Source organism: Danio rerio, chromosome 13, assembly GCF_049306965.1.
Source record: "Danio rerio strain Tuebingen ecotype United States chromosome 13, GRCz12tu, whole genome shotgun sequence".
Lineage (NCBI taxonomy): Eukaryota > Metazoa > Chordata > Actinopteri > Cypriniformes > Danionidae > Danio > Danio rerio.
Window position 1 is genome coordinate 4321370 of NC_133188.1, and position 12375 is coordinate 4333744.

General features: G+C 38.7%; 1 protein-coding gene across 3 annotated transcripts in view; it reads left to right on the top strand.

Annotated features, from left to right (window-relative positions):
* sft2d1 (SFT2 domain containing 1) overlaps positions 1–12375 on the top strand; it is a 36388-nt gene that overhangs the window by 21453 nt on the left and 2560 nt on the right.

A 12375-nucleotide genomic window follows, 5' to 3' on the forward strand; every position in this document is an offset into this window, starting at 1 on the left:
ATAATTCAGAAGGGCTAATAATTCAAGAGGGCTCATAATTCAGGAGGGCTAATAATTCTGACTTTAACTGTATGTTTTAGCTGTTGTAAAACAGCTCAGTGAGAGGTTGTGAATCACATTGATTTTTGTACAACTGAGTTCTGTGTTGCTTGGCAACCACAGTTTTAAAATGGTAAAAAAGGAAACAAATTTGTATATTTAAACAGTTTGTTGATTTAGTGCTGCAACTACTTAAACCTGATGGTATATTGTGTGTGTAACGCTGAAGTTAACTGTAAAAAAATGGCTGACTCCATACTATATTATAGGGCTGCATGAGACTGGAAAAATATGCAGTATTGTTAAGTATTGTGAAAACCATATTTCTGATGTAACATTTTCTCAAAAAATTTCTATTAAAAAAAATGTAATGTTTTAAATTATTGATTTATATTATGATACAATGTTAACGGGTAAAAGTGGGGTTGCGCTTATTCTCGTAATGAGTTATGTTTTGAGAAATAAACCAATCAGAGTCTCATCTCCTTCCTTTTAAGAGTAAGGTGTGTCTCGCCATGCTGCATTTGATATTTACATGGCAGACTTCGTAAGTGGAAAAACGGAACGCTTCACTATTAAGAAAATGGTTAAACCGAGCATCTGCAGCGCGAGGATGAAGAACGAGCCTCCTCCATTCAGCCTCTTTACGTTCACTCTTTACTCCTTTACTTTTCCCTTCAAGAGTCAGTTGTGTTGCAGCATGGTGCATTTGATATTTACATGGCGGACTTTGTAAGTGGAAAAACTGAACGCTTCACTAGTGAGAAAACGGTTAATCAGAGCATCTGCAGCACAAGAATGAAGAACGAGCCTCCTCCGTTCAGCCACTTTACTTTCTAGTAAAGCTAGGTCAGTTGGCATTTCTTTGTAGAGTTTGCATGTTCTCCGCGTGTTCCTCTGGGTGCTCAGGTTTCCCCCACAGTTCAAAGACTGTATAAACTAAATTGACTGTAGTGTATGAGTGTGTATGGGTGTTTCCCAGTACTGGGTTGTGGCTGGAAGGGCATCCGCTGCAAAAAAAAAAAAAGTTGGTGGTTTATTCCGCTGTAGATACCCAAGGTAAGCTGAAGGAAAATTAATGAATGAGCACACATCTGCTATGCATATATTACATATACCTTTATCGCAATGACGATAATTTTGCGATATATTGTGCAGCCCTATTAGATTAGTTCAAATGCCAGGAGAAATCCTAGTTAACTTGAGTGGAAGTCATAAATTTGTCTCCAAATGGTAGCCTGTCAGACTGTGAGATCCTCTTTCAGTTTATGTTTGTTGGGTGGGATTGGGTTGTGTACACATTGAGAGCTCAATTCCCTCAATGAAAACATGTTGTTATTTACTCACGGCCTTGCGGCTGTTGGCCTTCACCATATGGCATTTAATCCCCTACCGGAACTCGATGCTCTCCCAGTGCTGCTTGTTTTCCACCTCCTCATCTAGAGGCCCGTGAAGTTCTTTGTCTAGCTAAACAAAAGTCATCTAATCTCTTTATATTTATTAATTGTTTAATAAATAATTAATCTTACTTGAGATAGATAAAAGTGTCTTTTACCTGGGAAGAATTTCCGGACTGTTAAAATTAAAGGCTGTTAATATTGCAGGAAACAAAATACAATTGAAGTAAGAATTATTATTACAGAATTATTAGTGTTATTAGCCCCTTTTTTTCTCCCTAATTTTTTATTTATTTCAACACATTTCTAATCATAATTGTTTTAATAACTTATTTCTAATAACTCACTCTTTTATGTTTACCATGATGACAGCACATAATATTTGACTAGATATTTTTCAATATACTAGTATTCAGCTTAAAGTGACATTTAAAGGCTTAATTAGGTTAATTAGGAAAATTAGGGTAATTAGGCAAGTCATTGTATTGTAGCCAATTGAAAAATATTGCTTAAGATGGCCAATAATATTGACCTTAAATAGTAAAAAAAAAAACTCTTATTCTTACCGCAATAAAACAAACAAGACTATGTTCAGAAAAAAAATATCATAGGAAATACTATGAAAAATTCCTTGCTCTGTTAAACATCATTTGGGAAATATTTGGAGAAAAAAAAATCACTGGAGGGTCTTAATTTTGACTTTAATGAGTTCAATGAAACATGGTGAAAAGTCCATCTCGGTTTGGGGCTGTATTTATAGCCAGTTGTGATGGCATTATTAGCCCTTTTCACAAAGTAATACCAGTAAGAATACGTAAAATTACCAGAGCATGTTTACCGGTCAATAACAAATGCGCTGTTCACACTGACAACTTTTTCAAGAATTTACACATCCATTACAAAATACAGTGAAATTCTGACATCATTAACCAGAAATGATTTCTAAACTTGTATTAGTAAACAGTAATTAGCACAAACAATAATCGCTTTCCGCTGGTTTAAGCCCTGGCTGGGTCAGTTGACATTTCTGTGTGGAGTTTGCATGTTCTCCCCAGGTTTCCTCCGGGTGCTCCGGTTTCCCCCACAGTCCAAACACATGCGCTATAGGTGAATTGAATAAGCTAAATTGGCCTTAGTGTATGTGTGTGAATGTGAGAGTGTATGGGTGTTTCCCAGTGTTGGGTTGCGGCTGGAAGGGCAAAAAATTGACAGTCCTTTTGCATACACCCTATAAACGGAAAACAACAGTGAATCACAAAGTACTGAAACTGTTAATTAACAGATTTTGTTACAGTGCACAACAACAACAGCTCCTTTTTAATATACATATACCGGTAATTTTCCAGAAAGGTCTGTATGTGTGAACAAACCCTTTTTGAAAATACCTGTAAATTTGTTCCGGCTATTTTCCGGAACGAGAAGTTGTAAAATTACTGGTAATTTGCCGGAATGCTGCGCTGTGTGAACGCATAAGGAAGATTGTCGTAAAGATTGCATTCACGTCTAGTACGCACTGACATGAGATGTCTACTCCAGCCAATCAGAACACTCGGATGCATTCACATCTGCGCTGTATATGAAGATAGAAGCCTGTGAATATTTTTCCATAGAAAAATTTAGCTGCTGGATGTTAGTCAGATAACATTTCTATGTTCTTTCTTAATGCCAACTGTGGAAATAATTATCGTTAAGATGCTTACGATAAGCTGTTGTTTGTTTACCTTCAAGCTCTGACGCATCTTCACGTAAAGCTGCCGGTGAGCGCCAGCACACACGCATATTATGTACATCTCGACATGTGAAAGTGTTTTTTATCGAAGTTGTTCACAATACTTATTCATCCACGGAGTTTGTAATGTAGTCAAATGTTTACAAATATAAGCCCAGCCGTTTAGAGCTCATTTCTGGTTAATGATGTCAGAATTTACTGCTATATTGGAATGGATGTGTGAATGGACTTTTTTGGAAAAATTCCGTAACGTCCGTGCCTGTGTGAACAGCACTGTTTTAAATTTACCAGTAAAGTCATTTTCGATATTTTTCGGATATTTACCGGTGTCACTGTGTGAAAGGGGCTAATGTCTGTTTGCAGTGAGGGATCATTTCAGAACATTTCAAATCATTCAGACGTCACAGATGGTCGACTTCAAATGTTTTTCCACTTTTTCTTCCATGTTTGGTGCATCTTTATTCACGTGCTGTCTGTCAGGCTACACTTGTTTACGATTATTCAAAATCACAAAATCAAAACTAAATAGAAATGTGTTTACAATACATAAAAATCATCCCCTGGAGCGCCGAGCATCATTTCATTATCTAGTAAAGAATGTATGGTAACACTTTACAATAAGGTTCATTAGTTAATGCATTTACTAACATGAACTAATCATGAACAACACATGTACAGCATTTATTAATCATAATTGAACATTTAATAACGCATTATTAACATTTAAGTCCATGCTTGTTAACATTAGTTAATGCACCATGAGTTAACAAACTAACAATGAACTACTGCATATTCATTAACTAACGTAAACAAATACAGTAGCAGATGTATTGTTCATTGTTTGTTCATGTTAGTAAATGCATTAATTAACATTTACCTAATGAACCTTATTGTAAAGTGTGACCGAATGTATTTAATATTTAGCATCCCTCGCTGCGGCAGACAACCCCCTTCTTTTCCTGCCAGAGGTGCTTGTGCGTGTTTCTGATGGATTCTGACAGCCAGGACGCCCCATCCCCCAAACCTGATGCCCTCCCTGCTCGAGGAACCTCTCGAAAAGACGAAAACAATTCCTCCTGAATGATTCCCTCTATGTACCACCATAAATGGAAAGATGAGCCCCCAAACCCTTGACTCATCTCTCCATTTATCTAGAGCTGGATTATTATTGGATGACCCTCTCACTGTTGTTTCATTGTTGCTTGTTTTCCTAGAAATAGCCACACCCTTCAACAAGCTCAGCGCAATGCTGTTATTGAGTGGCTTAAAATCATCAGTTAAGGCTCTTTTCATTGTGTTTTGCCTGGATTAGCATGAGCTGGCTCCACGTCATAAGTTGTTTATCCTACTTTCTGTTTTGATCATTAGACCACGCACGTGTGTTTGTTTGTTTTTTGAGCATGGTGCATATTTGCAATCTAATATTGTGCTCATTTAATGCCATTTTGAACTTTAAGCTAATAATTAGTTTCAGTTTCCTTTAGTTTTGCCATTCAAACCATCACAATAAATTGTATTTAGTCATTAATTTTCTTTTCGGCTTAGTCCCTTTATTAATCTGGGGTCGCCACAGCGGAATGAACCGCCAACTTAATATCCAGCATATGTTTTACACAGCGGATGCCCTTCCAGCTGCAATCAATCACTGGGAAACATCCACACACTCTCATTCACACACATACATTACGGCCTGTACTATACTCACCTATTGCGCCTGTCTTTGGATTTGTGGGGGAAACTGGAGCACCCGGAGCAAACCCATGCCAACAAGGGGAGAACATGCAAACTGCATGCCACAGCCATGTCACCCTGCAGCCCAAGACCGGTTACTCACTGAAGCTAAGCAGGGCTGAGCCTGGTCAGTACCTGGATGGGAGACCACTAGGGAACACTAGGTAGCTGTTGGAAGTGGTGTTAGTGATGCCAGCAGGGGGCGCTCAACCTGTGGTCTGTGTGAGTCCTAATGCCCCAGTAAAAGTGAAGGGGACACTACACTGTCAGTGGGCGCTGTCTTTCGGATGAGACGTTAAACCGAGGTCCTGACTCACTGTGGTATTTTAAAAATCCCAAGGCACTTCTCGTGAAAGAGCAGGGGTGTAACCCCGGTGTCCTGGCCAAAGTCCCTTTATCGGCCCTTACGATCATGGCCTCCCAATCATCCCCTCTCCACCGAATTGGCTCTATCACTGTCCCTCCACTCCACCAATAGCTGGTGTGTGGTGAGCGCACTGGCGCCGTTGTCCTGTGGCTGCCGTCGCATCATCCAAGTGGATGCTTCACACTGGTGGTGGTGTGAAGAGACCCCCCCTCATGATTGTGAAGCGCTTTGGGTGTATGGCCATACACAATAAATGCGCTATATAAATACACATTACATTACATTACATTACATTACAAACTCCACACAAGCTCTGATAAAAATTGTTACATAAGACCCAGCAAGAACATAAAAACATTAAACACTATAAAACATAATAAATAAACTTTTGTAATTTCATAAATATATAAAAATATAGTTATATAAGACGCATTGTCGTAGTTTTGGCATAGCATGTGTGTTTGGATATAACTCAGTTTTTTTACCACACATCAAGTATTTAATTATGTATAGGCTAATGGATGTCTGTGCGTACAACATGTTTTCCTATCCATGAGAGTGAAAGTAAAAGTAAAGAATGAGGAGGCTCATTCTCTCATCCTCGAGCTGTAGATGCTCTGTTTAACTGTATTTGTTACTAGTGAAGCATTGAGTTTTTCCACTTACAAAGTCTGCCATGTAAATAGCAAATGTGCCATGGTGCGACTCAACTTTGAGCCACTGAGATGAGACTCTGATAGGTTTATTCTTAAAATACACCTATTACTCATTAGGAGAATAAGCTCAACACTGTTAGACCATGCGCCACGGCGCAAAGCAGATTTTTTCCGTCCTTAAAATAGCAAAAGTGGATTCTGTCATGCCTTTAATGCTTTTGCACCCTGGCTTTGACCTTTGCGCATTTATCGTCAAAATAGAGCCCCCAGAGCAGGGGTGTCCAAACTCGGTCCTTGAGGGCCAGTGTCCTGCAGAATTTAGCTCCAACTTGTCTCAACACACCTGCAAGAATGTTTATAGACAGCCTAGTAAGAGCTTGATTAGCTAGCCCAGGTGTGTCTGATTGGGGTTGGAACTAAACTTTGCAGGACAACGGCCCTCCAGGACCGAGTTTGGACATGCCTGCCCTAGAGTTCCTGAAGCCAGCCCCCAGAGGCGAGTTGATGAATTGCGGTTTCAATTACTTCCATATTGGCTTCACGAGAGAGAGCAGGAGGTTGCGCTGTAGAAATGCTAAGGCATTTTTGTTCTTTCTTTTTTAAATGAAATAGGATATATGCCGAGCTAGTTCTGTTCCTATGCTGATACACTTCCGGTGACCTGTTATTGTGAACCTTTTCTCATTTTATACGGTTCCTTATACAACATAGATGTTGTAATGTAGAGGTGTGAACCTATACTGGTCTCACGGTTCGGTTACGATTATCATGCCATCGATTCGGTTCAATTCGATATCTCGGTGCATCACGGTGCATTGACGATGCTTTCCATATACAGTGTTATATTTTAGGGGGGAGGCTATAACATGCTGTCTGTATAAACACACAGACACACAGCAACACACTGTCTCTCATTCAAACACATTCACAAACATAGACAGCATCAAACAAACAAACACTCACACAAACAAACACACTTAAGCCATTGCAACAGGGAGAGCTCGCGCTGAGCAGAGCAGAAAAACAAAAAAAACGGAAAAAATAAGCACTTTTCCGACGGTCCCTTACAGAGAGCTCCTCTCAGCGCGAGCACTGCCGGCTAAAGTAAACGCAGACTGCGAGGGCTTAAACGGAGCAGTGCTCGTAATGTCGAGCGAAAAAAAAGAAAGACAGCTGTGAAACATAACCAGCTTTGTCTTTCTGTAGGAAACACACTTTAGATCTTTTTAGGGTAAGCGTTTTTTGAGTTATTGCCGTGACCGTCTATCACTGAAAGTGTGTCAGGAAAATCGAAAACAAAACCAACTGAAGCGCGCTCATTTCTGGCGCCCCACTGGATATACAGCGCCCCAAGCATTTGCCTATGGTGCCTATGCCACGGGCTGGCCCTGAGTTAGCTGAGTGTTTTAAATAACAGCGCTCACCTCCCTCGCGACAGAGCGCATAGAAGATAAATGACGTCACTACATAATAACCGGTTATGGTTATTACTGAATCGATACCGAATTGTCCGCGTCTGCATCGCGGTGCACCGAAGAAACAATTAATTTTGACACCCCTATTGTAATGTGATTAAAATACATTCAGTTAAATAAACTTTAGTATTTATTTGGTTGATCAAGCGCAAAACGAGACAAAAAGCCGTTTCATCTAGTGGAGATCGCTGATTTTTAAAGAAAACAGACCTTAAACGCACAGGATTTTGCATTGCCATTCAATTCGCCGGAAGCGCTTAACCCAGGTTAATGGCAAATTAGAAGTCCTATTAGCATGCTTCGGCATATACCCTATTCTATAGTAATGGACAACAACTTGCCATTTTCAGTACACCTTTACATTGCAAAAAAAAGGAAATGGGTGCAAAGAGTTACCTACATAATGTTACATAAAATAATGATAAGTGAAATAATACATAACTAAATATAATAAATAAAAAATGACTAGAAGTTTTCCTGTAATTTATACTTTTCCTTCGGCTTAGTCCCTTTATTAATCAGGGGTCGCCACAGTGGAATGAACAGCTTACTTATCCGGCATATGTTTTACACAGCGGTTACCCTTCCAGCTGCAACCCAGTACTGGGAAACACCCATACACACTCATTCACACTCATAAACTACAGCCAATTTAGTTTATTCAATTCACCTGTACCGCATGTGTTTGGACTGTGGGGGAAACCGGAGCACCTGGAGGAAACTCTCACTAACACGGAGAGAACATGCAAACTCCACACAGAAATGCCAACTGGCCCAGCCGGGACTTGAACTAGCGACCTTCTTGCTGTGAGGCAACAGTGCTAACCACTGAGCCACTGTTGCCTTATTGGTTGGTAAACATTGTCTTCTAAAAAAAAAAAAAGTATTTGTTAATTAGCTGTGTGGTCTATATAAGTTCCGGCTTATTCAGCCTTTTTCTGAAGGAAATCCACCTGCTGTGCTGGAAAGGCCGTGGCATTCGTTGCACCAATGTTTCATCAGAAAGCAGGGGGAGTTAATCATCATTTATTTATGTGCTGGATGTGCAGTGCTTTTAAGGCCAAACACTAAACGCTCTCCTGATTGCGGCTGCTGTGTGGGTGCCTGCACCGCGGGAGGCATGAGGAGCATCTACAGACGCTTGTCATTTTTTCGTCTTTCTTTTGCTATCTGATTCTCTACTCTTCCTTTTTAACCTTGGCTGTTTTCACGCCTCCTCCACTTCCTGTGAATTTTGAGCGTGACAAAGTCTGCATAGCAACACATTTCGAGAGAGAGGGAGAAGGGTGGAGGCTGAGGCTAGGAGGCACGGTGACCTTGTTCTGCTGTTGCCTTGGAGACCGCGATGGTTACCTCATCCTTACGCTCCAAATCTGAGACGTGTTCAAATATGTCGTCTGTTTGTTTTCATTATCTCATTATTTATTATCTGCTCTGCCATTATGCCATTACTGTTGGTTTGTGTCAAGTGGTTATAAAGAGTTTCATCTGTTGAACACAAAGGAAGATATTTTGAAGAATGTTGACTTCCATCGTAGGAAAACACATACTATGGTCAATGTTTACAGGTTTCCAACATTCTTTAAAATATCTTCTTTTGTGTTCAACAGAAGAAAAAACTAATAAAGGTGAGGAACAATTGTGAGTAAATGGTGACAGGATTTGTAATTTTGATTAAATGATTAAAAGGAAATAATTGCTTGAATTAAAGTCATCACAATCTATTATATCTGGAAAAAGATTGTGCAGTGGTTTCCTGCCAAAACAAAATAAAATATTCAAGGGCTTCAGCCAGCAAAGAAGAAAATCCCCCATTACAAAGACATCAATTAAATTTGAAAGTGTTAGTTCACTTAAAAATATTAATTCTGCCATAATATACTCACCTTTATACCAAACTAGTTAGATTTTTTAACACAAAAGAAGATATTTTGAAGAATGTTGGAAACCTGTAACTACCTAAACTGTGATCTCTTTAAAACTAAAAAGAAATATAAAAGGTACACTTTTATATTTGCGTTTTTTAAACTAGTCTGTTTAAAAGGAAATTAATGTGAATTAGAGTCAACACCATTTATCAAATATGCAAAAGATGTGCAATGTTTGCCCGCCAAAACAAAATAAAATATGCAAGAGCTTCACCCAGCCACAATGAAGAAGAAAAATCCCCCCAGTACAAATCCTTAAGTTAAAGTTTAATTTAATTATACTCACTCTTGATTTGTTCCAAATTAGTTTGAGTTTTTTTTTTTTGTTCTGTTGAACATAAAAGAAGATATTTTAAAGAATGTTGGAAACCTGTAACCATTGTTTTCCATATTTTTCCCTACTATGCAAGTCAATAGCCGCATTTCCACTATCGGGCCAGTGCGAGCCAGGGCTTTAATCGGGCCGGGGCGGGCCAATAGCCCGGGAGGTTGAGAAATGAGGCTGAAATCATGTCGCGTTTCCACTGTCGGGCTAAAGCTCACAGCGCGTCACGCAAACACCGCCCACAGAACGTCCCCGAATCAAACGTCACACAACCCGCCCACTTCAGCGGGAATGAGGCAGATAAAGCACACCATAAATCATCACGAAACGAAACCATTAAAATGAAGACAACCGAAACAAACAAACGACACGTTACTGTACAGCAGTACATTATATATCTATACGCACAGACCTGTGTATTTCCATTCATTACATTTGTTTACTCGCCGACCGACTGCATTGTGCATCGACTGCTCTCGCCACTAACGCAGGGACCCAACACAGAGAGCGCACACATCCATAATATAAAGCCACAGAAATTCTCATTTATAACTCGATATGGCATGTATTTTTTAACATCCTCGTTTTGATAGAAGTCGTGTTAAGTTTTCAGCACAAGAGCGAGTAGCCTAATAAAATATAGCCATATTTGTTGCGCTCGGCAGCTATTCACTAAAACTCATCATTTAAAGTTTCATTTATAAATTTAACCACGTCAAATAAAAACATAAACAGTTGTTTGAGGATATGGAACACATTTTGTGTTTGGACTTCCCCCATATGCGTTTAAAGCAGCGAGTGCTGCGCAGGACTGAGTGACAGAAAAAAAGGTATAGGAGATTCTGCTTTCACTCACTCAAATAATGCTCTGTTTGCGCGATTTGATTAATATCATCGTATCCAAATACTTTATAAATATTTCCTTACATAAATATTTACTTTATATAAATATTTCAAACCTTCTCCGGTGTTTATTGTTTTTAAAAAATATCGAAAATCTTTTTTTTTTTTTCAGACAGGTCTTTGCAAAATGAAAGTTAGGCTATATGTGGCTTTAAAACGGTTTGATTTATGTATTGTATATAGGCTACCTACATTGTTATAGTTAGCTTTTGTTTATTTTATATTGATTAATTTATTTAATGTGATTATATATATATCCGATATTTGTAATTCTTTAAATTATATTTCAATATAGGCTACCTTAGGCTATTTTATCAAGATATGACAATATATTGTTTAAAGTCTACGAAAGTGGGCACGTATTTTGTTAAGTTTATGTCTTTCTGTTGTATTTATATGTGTATTATCTCCAAAATAAATAAAGAAAAAAGCCGCTCGCGGCATAACAGAGCTGTGAAGGAGCGCTTTTGCCCGGTCTCACACACATACAGGCATCTAAACGTGCACAAACAAACAAACATTTTAAACTTGACAAAAACTCTCGAAAACCTTTACTGTCTGATGTGTTTTTAATATGGTGTAAAGATTATTATGCGTTATTGAAACATAAAGGAGGACGCAGCAAAGAACGTCACTATAAATTAAAACTACTTTATTATTTTATGCAGCAGTCTTACATTTAAAAGGGAAACATAAGGGTGATCATACGCAAAAAGACCCCAGACTATAAGGCTAGATGTTTTCTTTCCCTTATTTCTTTATTTGTTTGGCGCATGTACTCATGTGCGATCAGAAAACTGCCCGCCTCTCCTTTCACTCCGCCCCGAAGCCCCAGCTGGCCCTCCTTGGCCCAAGGTATTCGGCGGGCCGAAAAAGGCCGGCCGCTGGCCCCAAGAAAGCCCCGCTTTGGCCCGATTAGGCCCCGGAAGTGACAGTGGAAACGCCACTGGCCTTGGCTCGCCCTGGCTCGCTCGCTTTAGGCGCGATAGTGGAAACGCGGCTATTGGTTACAGGTCTCCATTTTTCTTCCAAATATCTTCTTTTGTGTTCAACTGAAGATAACCCCCCTTATAAAGGTTTGGAACAAGTGTAAGTATATTATGAAAGGATTTTTGGGTGAACTGTCACTTTAAAACATGAGAGAAAACTAAAATGTAGACTCACGTGTGTGCGTTTCTTAAAAATCTAGTCTGTTTAAATGGAAATGAATGCAAACATGAATTAGAGTCATCGCATTCTATTAAATCTGGAAAAAGATTGTGCAGTGGTTTCCTGCCAAAACACAAAATAAAATATTAGAACAAAATAAAATGTAAAGAAAAGAAAATCCCTCATTACAAAGAATCCAATTAAATTTGAAAGTGTTAGTCCATTCAAAAATATTAATTCTGCCATCATATACTCACTCTTATTTCAAACTAGTTAGAATTTTTTTGTTCTGTTGAACACAAAAGAAGATATTTTGAAGAATGTTGGAAACCTCTAACCATTGTTTTGCATATTTTTCTCTACTATGTAAGTCAATGGTTACAGGTTTCCAACATTCTTCGAAATATCTTCTTTTGCGTTCAACTGAAGAAAACAAACCTCTTAAAGGTTTGGAACATTTTGATGGCAGGAATTTTAGTTTTGGGTGATCTATCTCTTTAAAACATGAAAGAAATCTAAAATATACAGTTATGCCTTTGGTATTTGTTAGAAGAACTAGTCTGTTTAAATATTTAAAAGGAAGTGAATGTGAATTAGAGTCATCACAATCTATCAAATATGCAAAAAGATCCTAAATTGTTTGCTTGGCAAAACAAAATAAAATATGCAAGAGCTT